Source organism: Mustela erminea, chromosome 4 (assembly GCF_009829155.1).
Source record: "Mustela erminea isolate mMusErm1 chromosome 4, mMusErm1.Pri, whole genome shotgun sequence".
NCBI classification, from domain to species: Eukaryota; Metazoa; Chordata; class Mammalia; order Carnivora; family Mustelidae; genus Mustela; species Mustela erminea.
The window spans coordinates 27,728,670-27,742,865 of record NC_045617.1 but is presented as its reverse complement, the minus strand read 5'-3'; the positions used below and the strand labels follow the sequence as shown (position 1 = coordinate 27,742,865).

At 35.1% G+C, this 14,196-nt stretch overlaps 1 long non-coding RNA gene across 1 annotated transcript; it reads right to left on the bottom strand.

Annotated features, from left to right (window-relative positions):
* Positions 1-535: 535 nt before the first annotated feature.
* LOC116588181 lies at positions 536-12,536 on the bottom strand. The gene is made up of 3 exons (XR_004284828.1): positions 12,473-12,536; positions 9,356-9,461; positions 536-633 (listed from the first exon to the last, which is right to left on the bottom strand). It is a non-coding gene; the product is annotated as an uncharacterized LOC116588181 (long non-coding RNA).
* Positions 12,537-14,196: the final 1,660 nt, after the last annotated feature.

Here is a 14,196-nt window from a genome sequence, read left to right as displayed (position 1 = left end):
TTGATTTTGGCTTAGGTCATGATCTCAGGGTTGTGAGAGCAAGACCCACATCAGGCTCTGCACTCAGTGCAGAGTCTGCTTAAGATTCTTTCCTCCCTCTGCTCCTCCCCAAATTCACATGTGTGGTCTCTCTCTCTAGAAATAAATAAATCTTTAAACAAGATAGAAGTATGCAGGATTTTGTTTGCCTTGTTTGTGCTTGGTATATGTTGAGATATTGTATGTATGCCTCAATTCAGATAACCAACTTATCTATTAAAATAGATACATTATTCATAATTATGCATATTTCAAGTTATAAATTGGTGAAATACATTAATGATGGTATTTACATTCTCTATATCTAACAAACCTTTTCTATATCTTATCTCTTACCAGTTAATTCCTTAGTAGATCAAACTTTATAACTTTTTTGTCTATCAGACTGTCCAAGTATGATTAGGAGGATGAACTACTGCTCCTCCTTAATGGTAGAATTTATATCATGTATTTACTTCGAAAATTATCAATCATACTAGAATGGTCTTTCGAGTGACTATTAAGAAAAAAGTTTTAATGCCTCTTGGGGTTTTAGATAGAACAAAGTAAGAGTTTTTAGGTAGAAAATGCAGCTCTAATCTTCTCCTTCCTTTGCTGGAAAACAAAATACAGGGAATTTATACTTGGTAAGTGAAAAACAAAGCATATAAGTCATCATTATATATATTCACATATATATATTATTTAAAAATATTTTTAAAAGGCATAAAAGTTATCATTATATATATTCACATATATATATTATTTAAAAATTACTGTAAGTTTCAAAAAAATGAATTGATTCATGGATTTCCCATGGATTTTGATTTAATCACTGAGATTCTCAGGCCTAGGTTTCTCTTAAAACTTACTTGTTTTTAAACCCAAACTTTTTTGTTCACTACTTTTTATTTTGACTAGAAAACCTGACTCTCATTTTCTGAAGAATGCTATCTTTCTGGTGATACATCCTATATTTCATTTACCATTGGACTTTATAGTGTTGCTCTCAGAGGAAGTTTCTATAACTGAGGAAAAAAGTATGAGACTTACACAATTTTCAGGTTATAAAATTGATAAAGAAGGACAATGCAACCATATTCTAACTCATAGTAGATAATAATTTATAAAAATTAGAAATTAAATACATTCAAGCACTATAACTTGAAAACCACTTTAATTTCTCTTACCACCACGATGGATAAAGTATGGCAAAGAACCAAATATGACCCATTTCTCATTTTTTTTAATAAAATATTTTTGTAGCATTACCATGCTTCTTGTTTCTGGATTGTCTGTGTTGGCTTTCGCACTCTAACAGTGGAGTTAATGTAACAGAGACCATGTGCCACACAAAACCTAAAACATTTACTACTGAGCACAGAAAAACAATTTTTTGGCTACTGATTTAAACATATCACTTGAATTTTATGTTGTGAAATCAAGAAGATTATAAGGAAAATAAAACAAATGTTTGAGAAGCATTTTTTTTAAGAACTTTGAGGTTATATTTAGGTGTTCTGAAATTTCCTCTAATTTTCCTAATATTTTCAAATAAATTCACAATACTAATCTATTAAATCCAAAATTATTTTGGTCATGTACATATATGTGTGTGTTGTGTGTGTATATAATTCACCCTGTCTCTGTGCAATAAAGTTTTAATGTTATTCAAAAGGCAGTTAACTTCTTCAATATTTGAATCACAAATACTAAAGTTAGCTTCTTCCTGTGACAGGTATGAACTAGTATAACTCCTTCTCTTGCAAGGTAGCTATGCTTTAGTGATATTTGTATCACACTCTAAAACTCATCTCTCTGGTCTGGCATTTCCCTAATAATAATTTTTCTCTATTCTTTTCTACACAGATTTTGCCTCCAGTGTCAAGTTTGAGTCCTGAATGGAGTGTGTATATGTGAATGTGTTTTAAAAACAGAGCTGCATTTTAGAGAATATTTATATAATACTCAGCTATTAATATGTAAGTATATCAATATGTTCATAAATATGTTGATGTATAAATGTAAAAGAAATGCAAATTAAAAATTGGAAGGATTTTTTTGTAGGTGTTTAAAGACCACTTTTTGGGAGGGCCTAAGTTTCTTAGGTTCTCTAGCATTTTTAAATTTCCTTGTGAATTTATGGAAAGAAAAGAGATAAAAAGTAAAGTCCATGAATATGTGATGAATATGTATTTATTTGATGATATTGTTAGGGCAAATCTTTAGAGTCTTCCACTTAAACACTTACTATAATTTTTAGGTAAATAGGAGAATATACCTGGAAGAAAATGGCCTAAGAAAAAAAATTGTTTAGGGTTCAACACAACATACTAAATAACACCTGAATACATTTGTTGCAGATGTTCACCTAACATTCAGGATGACAATAAATGAAACTAGAGTAGTAACAAAGAATAATTTTCATGACTTTCTGAGCTACCAGTTTCTCAGTGACTCTAGTCATTTGGCCACCATTTCTAATGTTTACCATCAGCACAACACTCTCTAACAAAAGAGTCATGAGCAATGGTCATTCCAGAAACAATATCTATCCTTACCTCTAGTGATACACTCTGACCTATTCTGTTCCATTTTATGTTATTTTGGGTGCTAATGCCAAACATTAAATTGATAACATGAGTCATTACTGGGTCATAACCTGCAGTTTAGAGAACACTGCACTAAGACATTATTAAGGACCTAAACATTTTCAGATAAAGGATTGGGCAATAAGGTATACAAGAAAGATAAGTGAACGAGAGATCAAAATATCTTTATTAAAATTGCAATTCTAAAAAAGAAAAAAAAGTGCAGTTCTGCTGTGTACTGACTTTATAGGATACTCTAAGTCAAGGAACTTCAGAGCCTTGGTTTTTCATCCCTAAAAACAGAAAATGAAGTGTGTCTATCCCATCAAATATATCATTTATGAAAATAAGCTGTGATAGTGGATGTGGAAACATTTTACAAATTGTAATGTAAAAGAAATTATACTTTATTTGACTGTTTAAATAGACATAGAACATACCACTATACTAAGTTTCTAGACACTCATGGGTATTTATTTATATAGTAATTTTAATTCTTCAATTAATTCTTTTATTCTTTGTAGTGAAGAAAATATTCTGCAGCAACAAGGGAGAAATGGTAGTTCTTTGAGTCAGTGCATGTGGGAGTATAGGTATCTGAAATAGAAACCAGAAACCCTGCTGTCCTCAGCAGATTCATTATGTTTCTCTTACCTCTCTCAATCTGCAAGGCCCATCATAGCACTGTACCACAGACTGGGGACCTTCAACAGATTTCTTTCTTTTTCTTTTTCTTTTTTTTTTTTAATATTTCTGGGGCCTAGATGTCCATGATCAAGGTGTCTGTGGAATTGTCTTTTTTGTTTGTTTGTTTGTTTGTTTGTTTTGTTTTGTTGTTTTGGGGGATTTTTTGAGGCCTTCTTCTTTGTCTAATAAATGGCCATCTTCTTCCTGTGTCCTCACACAGTCTTTTTTCTGTGCATGTCTGTGTCCTAATCTCCTCTTCTTATAAGGATGCCAGTAATATTGGATTAGAACCCACCCTAATGACCTTATTGAAATTTAATTACTTCTAATACAGTTAAACCCTGGAGAGCAGGACTTTACCATATGAATTTCAGAAGAACACAACTCACCCCATAACACCACCTAATTTCTTTTGTTGTTATTGTTAGTTATACTTTGTCAATACTAAGGAAACATGCTATTTATTTCTGCATATGTTTCATGTATAACCAAAAATAACTCATTAATTTTTTTGATGATTCAAAATTGAATCATCTCTATATCACCAAAATGGCCTATCTCATTGATAATTTATCAAATTATAGTAATATTTAATAAGATCAATTATTATTTAACAAAGACCATTGTTTTTTTTTTCTTTTTAAAATATTTTATTTATTTATTTGACTGATAGAGATCACAAGTAGGCAGAGAGGCAGGCAGACAGATTGGGGAAAACAGGCTCCCTCCTGAGCAGAGAGCCCTATGCAGGACTGAATCCTGGGATCCTGAGATCATGACCTAAGCCAAAGGCAGAGGCTTAACCCACTTAGCCACCCAGGCACCCCAGCAAAAACCATTCTTTAATGCTTCCAACAAAAAGGAAACATTGTAGGGGGGAAAAAAAGAGCATAGCAACTTGATTAATTCCCAACTTGAATATGGAGGTAGTATTTGTTTCTTTGGAGATAGATTTTTAAGCAGAAATTAACATATTTGAAAAGTAAAATGAAGATGTTAAGATAAAATATTAATATATTCACATATTTAAAAGTAAATAAAAGCTTTTGATGACTACTAAATTTTGTTTCAAGTAGCTTAGGTCCCCACCAAAGTAAATAGCAACTCTTTCTTCTTTTTCACAGCAATGTAGGACTAATAAAATTAAATTTCATTTTAATTAGTAAGAATACATTACTGCATTTTCAGCTACAGACACAAATGCATTCCCACAGTCCAAAGTTGTATGAAAATTTCATATTCTTAGATTTTGCAGTTATACAATTTTATTCATAGTGAGGATCATTGCATTCCTTTAATAAGACTGAGCAGATGGGATTTCCATCAACTTTTCTGGAAACAGTAAAAAATCATATCCCTTTATATTATGAAAAAATATCACTGCAGAAGTAGTAATGCCAGGAAAAAGGTGGTTCAGATATTAAGGATTTTTGAAAAAGATTCTTAGCAAGATATTAAGTCCCATTTTCTTAGAGAAAGGGAGAAGGTCAGAGATTAAACAAGGCTTATTCAAAGAATGCTTCCATCTTCTAACTATCCAAGTAAGTAGGTCTTATTGTAGCAATGTCCAGGGCACCTCTGCCTAGAAATCCTTGGAGGGATCTGGAGGAGGAAGAGCCATTAAGCAAAATTCTAGTCCCCTGTGTTATTCAGCCAGTGAGCTCAGAAGTCTGCATCTTCCTCTCTATTGAGGATAGAAGATAATCTCTAACAATAAGCAGTAAATATAAGGAAAAAGTTTTTCATCATTCTGAATCATGTATAGTAATGAGAATTTTACTATGCCCAGATGTGAAATCATTTGACAAATACTTATGCACTCACTCCTTCAACTTTTTTGAGCATCCTGTCTATCTTACATGTAATATACTTAGAATAAAGGTGAAATCTGAACAGGACAGACTTGGCTCTGTCCCCATGCAGCTCACAGTCTACCACGGAGAGGCACATAGTACATAATATAGATAGATGCATAAAAGCAAATTCCAGTAAGTGTTTCTCATATGAATAATGGACGCTCTGATACTGTCCTAAGTTTCACAAAATGGTCAGAAATTATTTTATTGAATAGGATGACCAGTAATTAGTCATCCTATCATTTTCACATTTAAAAGTGCCAGATGATACATCATAATTACACTGGGGTCACAGATGTAAATCCAGTTTCTTCTAGGTAAACCAGAATTTCAACGTATCAATTGAGCTGGGATCTAAAAGAATAAAAAAAGTCGAGAATGCAGAAAAGCAGGGACAAGAATATTCTAAGTAGTGGAACAGCACCTGAAGTGGGGAAGAGCTGTTCTTGTTTGAGAGCTGAAGGATGAAAAATGCCAATGTGGCTGATGCACAATAACTTAGAGCAAAGGTTGGCAAACCATAGCCCCCAGGCCCAATCCCTTCTATGCTTTGATGAATAGTTTCCTTCTAACACAGTCCTACTCATTTGCTTGTTATTGCCTATGTCTCCTTGATGCTACAAAGGAAAGTGAAATGACTGGTGGAAGAGACCAGCGGATCTGCATCTGTCTGCAGGTCTGAGCTGTCTCTGCATCATCAGCAACTACATCCCACCAGGAGACGACCACATTCAGCAATCTGGACTTTCCCTGGAAGTATCTGAACTGGCCTTAGCCTCTGGACAATGATTCAGACACCTTGCCATCCTCCAAAGCGGCCAGCCTCTCACCTTCCATGGAGACATTCTCTCTTCACTTCTAGGAAAATTTTCTAGTCCTAGCAGATGGCTTCTGGAGCCCTAGGGTGCTTAGCACCCAAACAAGTCATTTCTTCTTTGAATCAGTTAGTTTTCCCCAAATTCCTGATCTATTCTGAATCTGCAGCATTTTCTTAGTTATGTGCCCATTGGGCAAGAAAATAACTCTTGTACTCTGCTCAACTCTTCAGTACTACCTGGACTAAAGCCTATTTCTTATTTTCAATAAATGTCCAACTCTGTTAAAAAAGACGTGTTGTAACAGACTACATGACCCGGGGAACAAAAAATACTTGCTATATAGCCATTTACTGAAAAACTTTGCTAATCCCTGATCTAGGGAAAGATTAACATGAAATGCAGTTGGAGAGGTAGGTACCCTGCTATTAAGACAGAAATATCTCAGAGTGCTCAAAGCAATCATTATTGCAGTGTTCCAATTTAAATATCCATAATTATAGAATGATAGAAGCAGAAGGTACCTCAAGAGACAAATCTGCCATCATTATATAAATGGATTATGTAGGTTGATAGGACATTTTCCACATCATTCACCATTTGCTTTTTCCATTAGTAATTTTCTTGGATGAAATAGAACCTCTCTTTTAAAATAGACGTATAGTTATTTCAGCTAAACAATAAGGTACATTTTGATAGCATACAATGCCCTTAGCTGTGGAATATATACATAAAAATATATGAATGATTTCGATCCATTTATAATCTGTACAGTGGGAATAAGAGTGACACATGAAAAGAAACAGGAAGAAATACAAAGATCCCTCATAATCACGTGCTCATATAACCTTATCTTGTGAAGAACGAAACATAACTCGTAAATAATACTTGTGAGCCACCAAGTTATGCAGCTGTTTAGTGGAGTTGCACAGGAAGTGACACAATGCAAGCAATCAGAAAGCACTCCATAAGGTTTTTTTTTTTTCCTTTAATATTTCTTCTTTGATGACAGAAAGGGGGGGAGAAAGTCATACAATAAAAAGGAAAAAAATACGTATAGTCAATATTAAAGAGGCAGATGACTTTATCTAAAAGCCATTTTTATTTTGGAGAGCATGACGAAGGAAAGTAAAATCAGATACTGAATCTTGGAAGTAAACTTCAAAAATTTTCACCTACAGGGACGCCTGGGTGGCTCAGTTGGTTGGACGACTGCCTTCGGCTCAGGTCATGATCCTGGAGTCCCGGGATCAAGTCCCGTATCGGACTCCCAGCTCCATGGGGAGTCTGCTTCTCTCTCTGACCTTCTCCTCGTTCATGCTCTCTCTCACTGTCTCTCTCTCAAGTAAATAAATAAAATCTTAAAAAAAAAAAAAAAATTTTCAGCTACAAAAACCAAGCACTTTCCATAACTACAAATAAGGGAACTAATGACTAAGACAGACCACAGCTATGGTAGTTCAGTGGGAAACAAGAACCACACGGAACCCACAACTGAGGATGAGTGCGGCACAGGAAAACATTTCAGGCCAAAACTGCATAATTCGCCTCCGTGCCCTACTAAGCAAAGGTGAGTGAAAATAAAGTGAAGTTTTAACCTTGCTACGTATCTTTGGTGAAAAAGATCAGAGATTCCTATTCATGCCAAGTGTATACCATCAAGTCAATGTATCATAAACATAGCATAGCTCTTATTCCAAAGCTTGAGATCGGTGACTTTCATCTAATGGTTTCCTTGTTTCATAAAGTCCTGAGTTGTGGAGAGATGTCTAAAGAGGGTAGGCAATTCTGTTGCCCAGGTTCAAGTTGCACCATTTCACAACGGTCTTTAATAGGGCTCATTTCCATCTGCATTTATATGAATCAAATTTCCTGACCCACCCCCTTACTCTCTAACTCCCTAGAGAATCTGTTCTGTGGTACAGGAAGTCCTTGGTAAACATTTAGACCAGTTTTGTACTTAAAACGTTTGTGTGACTACAATATTCTTCTCCGGGATTAAATGCCAGGATAATCACATGGTTGTTATTGTCTAACCTAAAACTAATTTCAAGAGATGACCCTATCTCATCTTCTAGGATGGTGGTCTTTACCCAGTCTAGACTGGCCTACCAATGATGAGATTTTCCTTAGGTACTTGCCGTGCATCACTACCTGTATTAAGCGACTATGGAGAGGCAGCTACACTGCTGGATAATACCACTCCTTCCATGAGCACATGCCTTTGATGACAGCCTGCAGAGTCTCAAGTAACTGTAAGCTCCTAACAGAACTTTCCCAGGACCCATGTAATAAGCTTTCCCACTTATGTAATAAGCATTCTCCCTTGCCTCGCAGGTCCTTCCCCTTCTGCACCTGACCCTTAGATAAGACCCCTGGGAATCTTACCAAAACCACTTTTTAAAATTTGAATTGCCCAATCCAGCCCTAGCAAGGGAATCCCAAAGCACTCTACCTGTGGACCCTAATAAAGGCCTGTGTCCCAGGTCCTGGTTCACCCGCTCTGCATGTAGCCTGCCTTGACTTCCCTGTGCAGCCTCTCCAGGATTACAGTGTGCCTCCTTCAGGATCTGTGAGTCATAAACGTCTCTACTTCACTTTCCCTTAACCTTTGTTGAAGGGAAATATCCTTCAACAGTGGGTACCCCAGGGCTCTACTTAACAAATGTTAATTTAACAAAAAAAATCACAACAATGACTATTTCTACTTTTTTTACTATGTTCAGTTAGCCACTGTATATCAAAAACGAATGATGTACTACATAGTGACTAACAATGACTATTTCTAGAAACCTCATACTGGTCTGATGTTAAAAAAGTCACCATAAATATACATTTTATGTTTTTAAAAAATTCTCATTTTTAGTATCTTGGGGGCTTTTCTGCAGGAAGACCAATAATTTGATGTTGCTTTGATTATTTGTATATATTTGCTATGCTGGGGAGAGATGGAAAATAAACACAAAACAATTTTTCATAAGTTATATCTAGATTTGTCTTTTCTGTTTTTTTTTTTTTTTTTGATAGGAAGAATTACATTTCACCTATATGTACTTCTGCTATTTCTTTTGCTTAACAATTTTCTTCATCTATTAAATTGCATAGGTTCTGAATCTATAGTGGGGGCAATTTTTTTTTTTTTAAAGATTTATTTATTTATTTATTTGACAGACACAAGTAGGCAGAGAGGCAGGCAGAGAGAGAGAGAGAGGAGGAGGAGGAGGAAGCAGGCTCCCTGCTGAGCAGAGAGCCTGATATGGGGCTCGATTCCAAGACTCCGGGATCATGACCCCAGCCGAAGACAGAGGCTTTAACCCACTGAGCCACCCAGGCGCCCCAATTTTGGTTATTTTTAAAAGAATTTAGGCATAGGTGAAAGTGAACTTACCTGAACTGGTAAAATAAATTTCATTGAAATCCTTACATGTATTTCAGATTGATTGCCCTTAAACAGGCTATAGAAAGAGAAAATGCACCATCCATCATTAGGAGTCCTGAAAAAAAACCTCTCAGGATATGTAGTTGCAGCTTTGGTGGGCTCATTACAATGAACTAGAATCCTTCATACTCTTTCTAAATGCTTCATAATGCTAACATTTATTTCAAAAAAATAAACTGACTGTTACAGTACAGTATGATATGTTTTTAGGCTTTATTAATTTTATTAAGAAAAATAATGAACAAAAGCCAAAACAGAATGAACAATATACCATAGATACATGGTATATTTTATTGGTGGACTTTGCGTCCATAATCTAAAATATAAAAGAATGAGTGAAATTTCTTTCTGATGAAGAAATAAAGATTTGATTTTAAATGTTAGGTTTGTGCAAATCTATCTCACCAAATTTTTCTAATGTTTGTTTATTTGCTTATTCAACCAATTAATCAATATCTATGAAGAGCCTCCCTAAGTTGTAAGGTCTTTGAGAAAAAAAGGAAGGAAAAGCATTATCTTTGCCTTCAAAAAGCTTACAATTTGGGGAGGGGATAAGAAAAAACAACAATAAATATTAAGTTTCAAGTGTGTTGAAATAAACCCATGACAAATTTGGAATCAAATTATAAGTATTTCCTTATGGTATAGTGTCATTTAAGTATTTATTATAAACCTAATTCAGACTTTTGTTTTTTAGTGATTACACTGATTAGGATATTCATCTACATAAAAAGGAAAATTTTATAAAACCTCCAAAAAATCCTATGACTTTACTCCACTGGGAGTAGAACACAGGAAACTGCGTGTAAGCAAGGCCCATTTAGTAGTGTTGCTACTTTACCAGGTCTGACTTTGTTTAATTCCCAGGAAGCTGTGGGGTAGTTTGTTAATGGATACATTTTGTAAATAGAATTTTCAAAAGAATGTTCACAGTGGGGCCTCCTGTTGTTTTCTATTGGTTTGAGAGGGGGCATTCACAGATGCAGAAAGCATTTCACAATTATCAAATTGGCTTTTTCTACAATGTAAGATAAAACGAACACATGCAATTTCTGGCATTGTCACAAGAACAACAAGCCAATCATCTGCATTTGCACATTAGGTGTGAACATTTCCTCTCTGGGTCTAATTGACCTTATCCAAGTTACAGAGAAGGAAAGTTGAAAGAGTTAGAGAAAAATCCCATTTTCAAAAGCAAATCATTGAACCTGAACCAGATTAAGGGCATCTAAATTAAGCTCCTCCCTGCACACTGGTTTCCACTTTTCAAATATCCCTCTAACAGAAGTATCAAAGGAACTGGAATGCTGCCAAATGCAGATATACTAAGGCAGACACACTTGACTAAATCCAGACAAGAGATAGAGGATTTTGTAGGATCTTAAAATGAAATTACATCTAAATAACACCACATAAGACCCTCATGATTAACATTATGATAGTGAATATGAAATGACTAGAGTAGTTGAGCATTTTTTTCCAAATATAGCTTAGTATTTTAATGTCATTATATTGACAGATTTTTTAAATTAGCATAAGGAAAAACAGTACAACGAATGATCTCATAGTTAATACTGTCACAAACAATGACACACAGTATTGGGGCTCAAATTGAGTCTTAATCACTATACACAAACCACCACTCTGGGAGTAAATATGAAAGCTGATCAAAATCTATTAAATAGCAGCACAGCAAAGTAGATGTTCATGTTTTAATTACAATTAATAGAGTGTGTCAAATGGGTAGTTCTTACAGCTTATGAAGATTGGTTCCTTGTAGAGAAGAGATGGCTCTTACAGTTTGGTAAGAAGACTATTTCTACTCGGCATGCATCATTAACTTGATTTTATCCTTTCTGTAAGATATCGATTAAGCAATGACTAAATATATTTATTAAGCTACAAGTGAAGTATGCATTTTAGTAATTTTCAAAATGGGAAGTGGAAAAGGAAAAGCTGGCATTTATCGTGTAAGATGTTAATAGCTTAAGCTAGGGCCCATTTTTAAAATTGATGAATTCTAGCCTAAAACCCAATAATGATTATGCATTGCCATTGCTTATGGTCTAGTAGATCTTTGTTCTTTACAGATTTAATATTTACTATTTTGATGATATGCTATTGATGGTGATTATCCATGACACAGATTAATCTATCCTTTTTCTTAAGTCCAAATTTGAATCACGTGTGCTACAAAATTAAAGGCTGGTGGAAGTAACGTAACTAGGACACACACTCACACTCACTTTACATCTAACATTTAACACAAAATAATTCTATCGTAGTGATAGAAAGAACTTTCTTAGGTTAAATAGGAATTGAGCTAATGTGTGTTTGATATCTATATGAATTACGTGATTATCATCACAAATATCATTAAAAAGAAACTATGTGCTTATGCTATGTATATTGCCATTGATTCAAAGATTAGAATATCCAGAAGATATCCAGAGATATATCATGAGTCTACTACATAATCTAAGTAGAACAGAACAGACCTTCACATTTGCTAATAACGTTACCCGTGATCTTTGCAAATAGCTAAATGTATGCATATCACAAGAGCATATAATTTCCAGCATTACAAAACACCCACTGCAACCCTGTGAAGTGCAGTCAATTACACATGTGAAAACCAATTCATACATAAGAAAAGTAAAGACTGGTTGAGATGCAGATATCAAGGGATTCAGCTAGACTCACACACTAGCTAATACTGGGCTAGGTTCACTGCACAAGTCAGACGATACTAAATGTGTTTTGTAATAGATCTCATAGAGTTGGTACCACAGATTCTAAATCTGTGAATGCCAAAAAGCTATTTTAGTAAAAGGTAATACTGAACATGGGATATTGAAACCCCAGGATATGATATGGTTCAACTTAGAATTTATAAACCCATGAGAGAACATCACTTCTACCCCAACAACAACAAAAAGCCAGAAAAAAAAAATTAACAAAAATCATAACATTTCAAGTCCATCTGAGAAGTGAAGTGAAGGACAAAGTAAATCTCAAAGCATGAAGAATGTTTTAAGGAAAGAAGGGACACAGGAATTATTTTACCTCCAAGAATAAACAAGAAATGACTGGCATGAGAATAAAGTAAAAGAAAACAGCTGAAATATCAATGAGTTGTTGAAGATGAATTGATGACTGGGGTGGAAATTTAGAATACAATGAACAAAGTGATTGTAGTCATACCAGAGTTCTTTACTATGAGCCTCCATCATGAGCTCACAAGAAAGACTGTAGGCAAAGGAGGAAACCAAATAGAGTTCCCTCTTCACAGGGTACAGGCACAAATCCATGCTCACTTCTTGAACTTTTCTTATATGAATCAAAGGTTATAAGCCACTGGGCAAGGGCCAAGAAAACCTAGCTTCTACTCTCAGCAAAGGTAAATTGTAGGAGCCAAAACTATCTCATTCTGGGAAGGGTCAGGAAAAACTTTCCTTCTGGGAAGGGTCAGGAAAACTTTCCTTCTGGGAAGGGTCAGGAAAACCTTCCTTCTACCACAAGCCTTGACTCAAAAACCAGGCAGAGAAATTTTGTGCTGGAACTAGGGGAGAAACTCTCTGTCACCAGTTCCAGGCAAAGGACATAGCTACTAGATAGAGATGCAGAAACAAGTTTGTCTGCTTTGTGACAGATGCCAGCTTTTATTGCTGGAGAGGCAGAAGGCTCTGCTAATCAAGAATCACATAGATACAAACCAGAGTGTTTCTATCCTGAAGGAGAACAGGAAAGCCGAGAAAGACCCATCATTATGACTCAAGTAAAGAGGACCTGTCCAAGACTAACTTTGGATCATAAGATCTGAGAGACATCTCTGGCTCCTACCTTGTGCCCATACCTTATATCAAGTACCAGCCGTATACCATTGAAGGAGGGAGAAATGGCTTGAAAAAGATTCCTTCTGCTGTGTAGTTGTGCAAGGTCTGCTGAAACCTGAGAGTGGAACAGGAATGCAAAGAAAATCTCACCAATATCCTAGGGTCCAGACTGAGCAAAAGGTAGCAACAGCCCATGGTTGGGGAATTTGAAACCTGTGAAATCCAGCTCAGCTACTGTCTAGTTCGACTCAACTCCCCACAGTAAAAAACCTGACAAAAGAAGAGACGTGTACCTTTCTAGGCATGGGTCCGATGGGCCTCATTGTATATATAATTCAAGAAGTTAATAAAAAACTATCATACACAAATATAGCAGGGGAATAAAATGAATCTTTGTCAAGTGATAAGCAAACAAGAGAGCCAAACACAGAGATGATTTAGATGTTGGGAACTACTGAAGATCTTAATTTTCATTATGTTAATGGAATCTAGTATGTTTAATGGATTTAGTAGAAAAGGACAACATGCATGAAGAGTCACCACAGAATTTCAGCAGAAAGGTGGAAACTATATAAGGTGGCAAAATTGAAAACTTAGAATTAAGAAGTATAATATCAGAGATGAAGAACTCTTTATCAGTAGATAGGACACAACAGAAGACAGAATCAGTGAAATTAAAAATAGATCAATAGAAATTATCCAGATTAAAATAAACAGAGAAAAAATCAATTAGAAACAGAAATAAAATAGAAATATGAATCTAAGAGTTGTGGGACAATATCAAAGGATATAGAGATTGCCAATTTTCCTTGAGTATCTCTTCTTCCCTTCTGACATGATTGTAGAAATTAACATGATACATGTAAATACTTGGAAAAAGTTTGAATACCAGCCTATTTTGTATCTAGGAGTAACCATGAAGCCAGATTAGGTCAATAAGATTTGAGACGATGT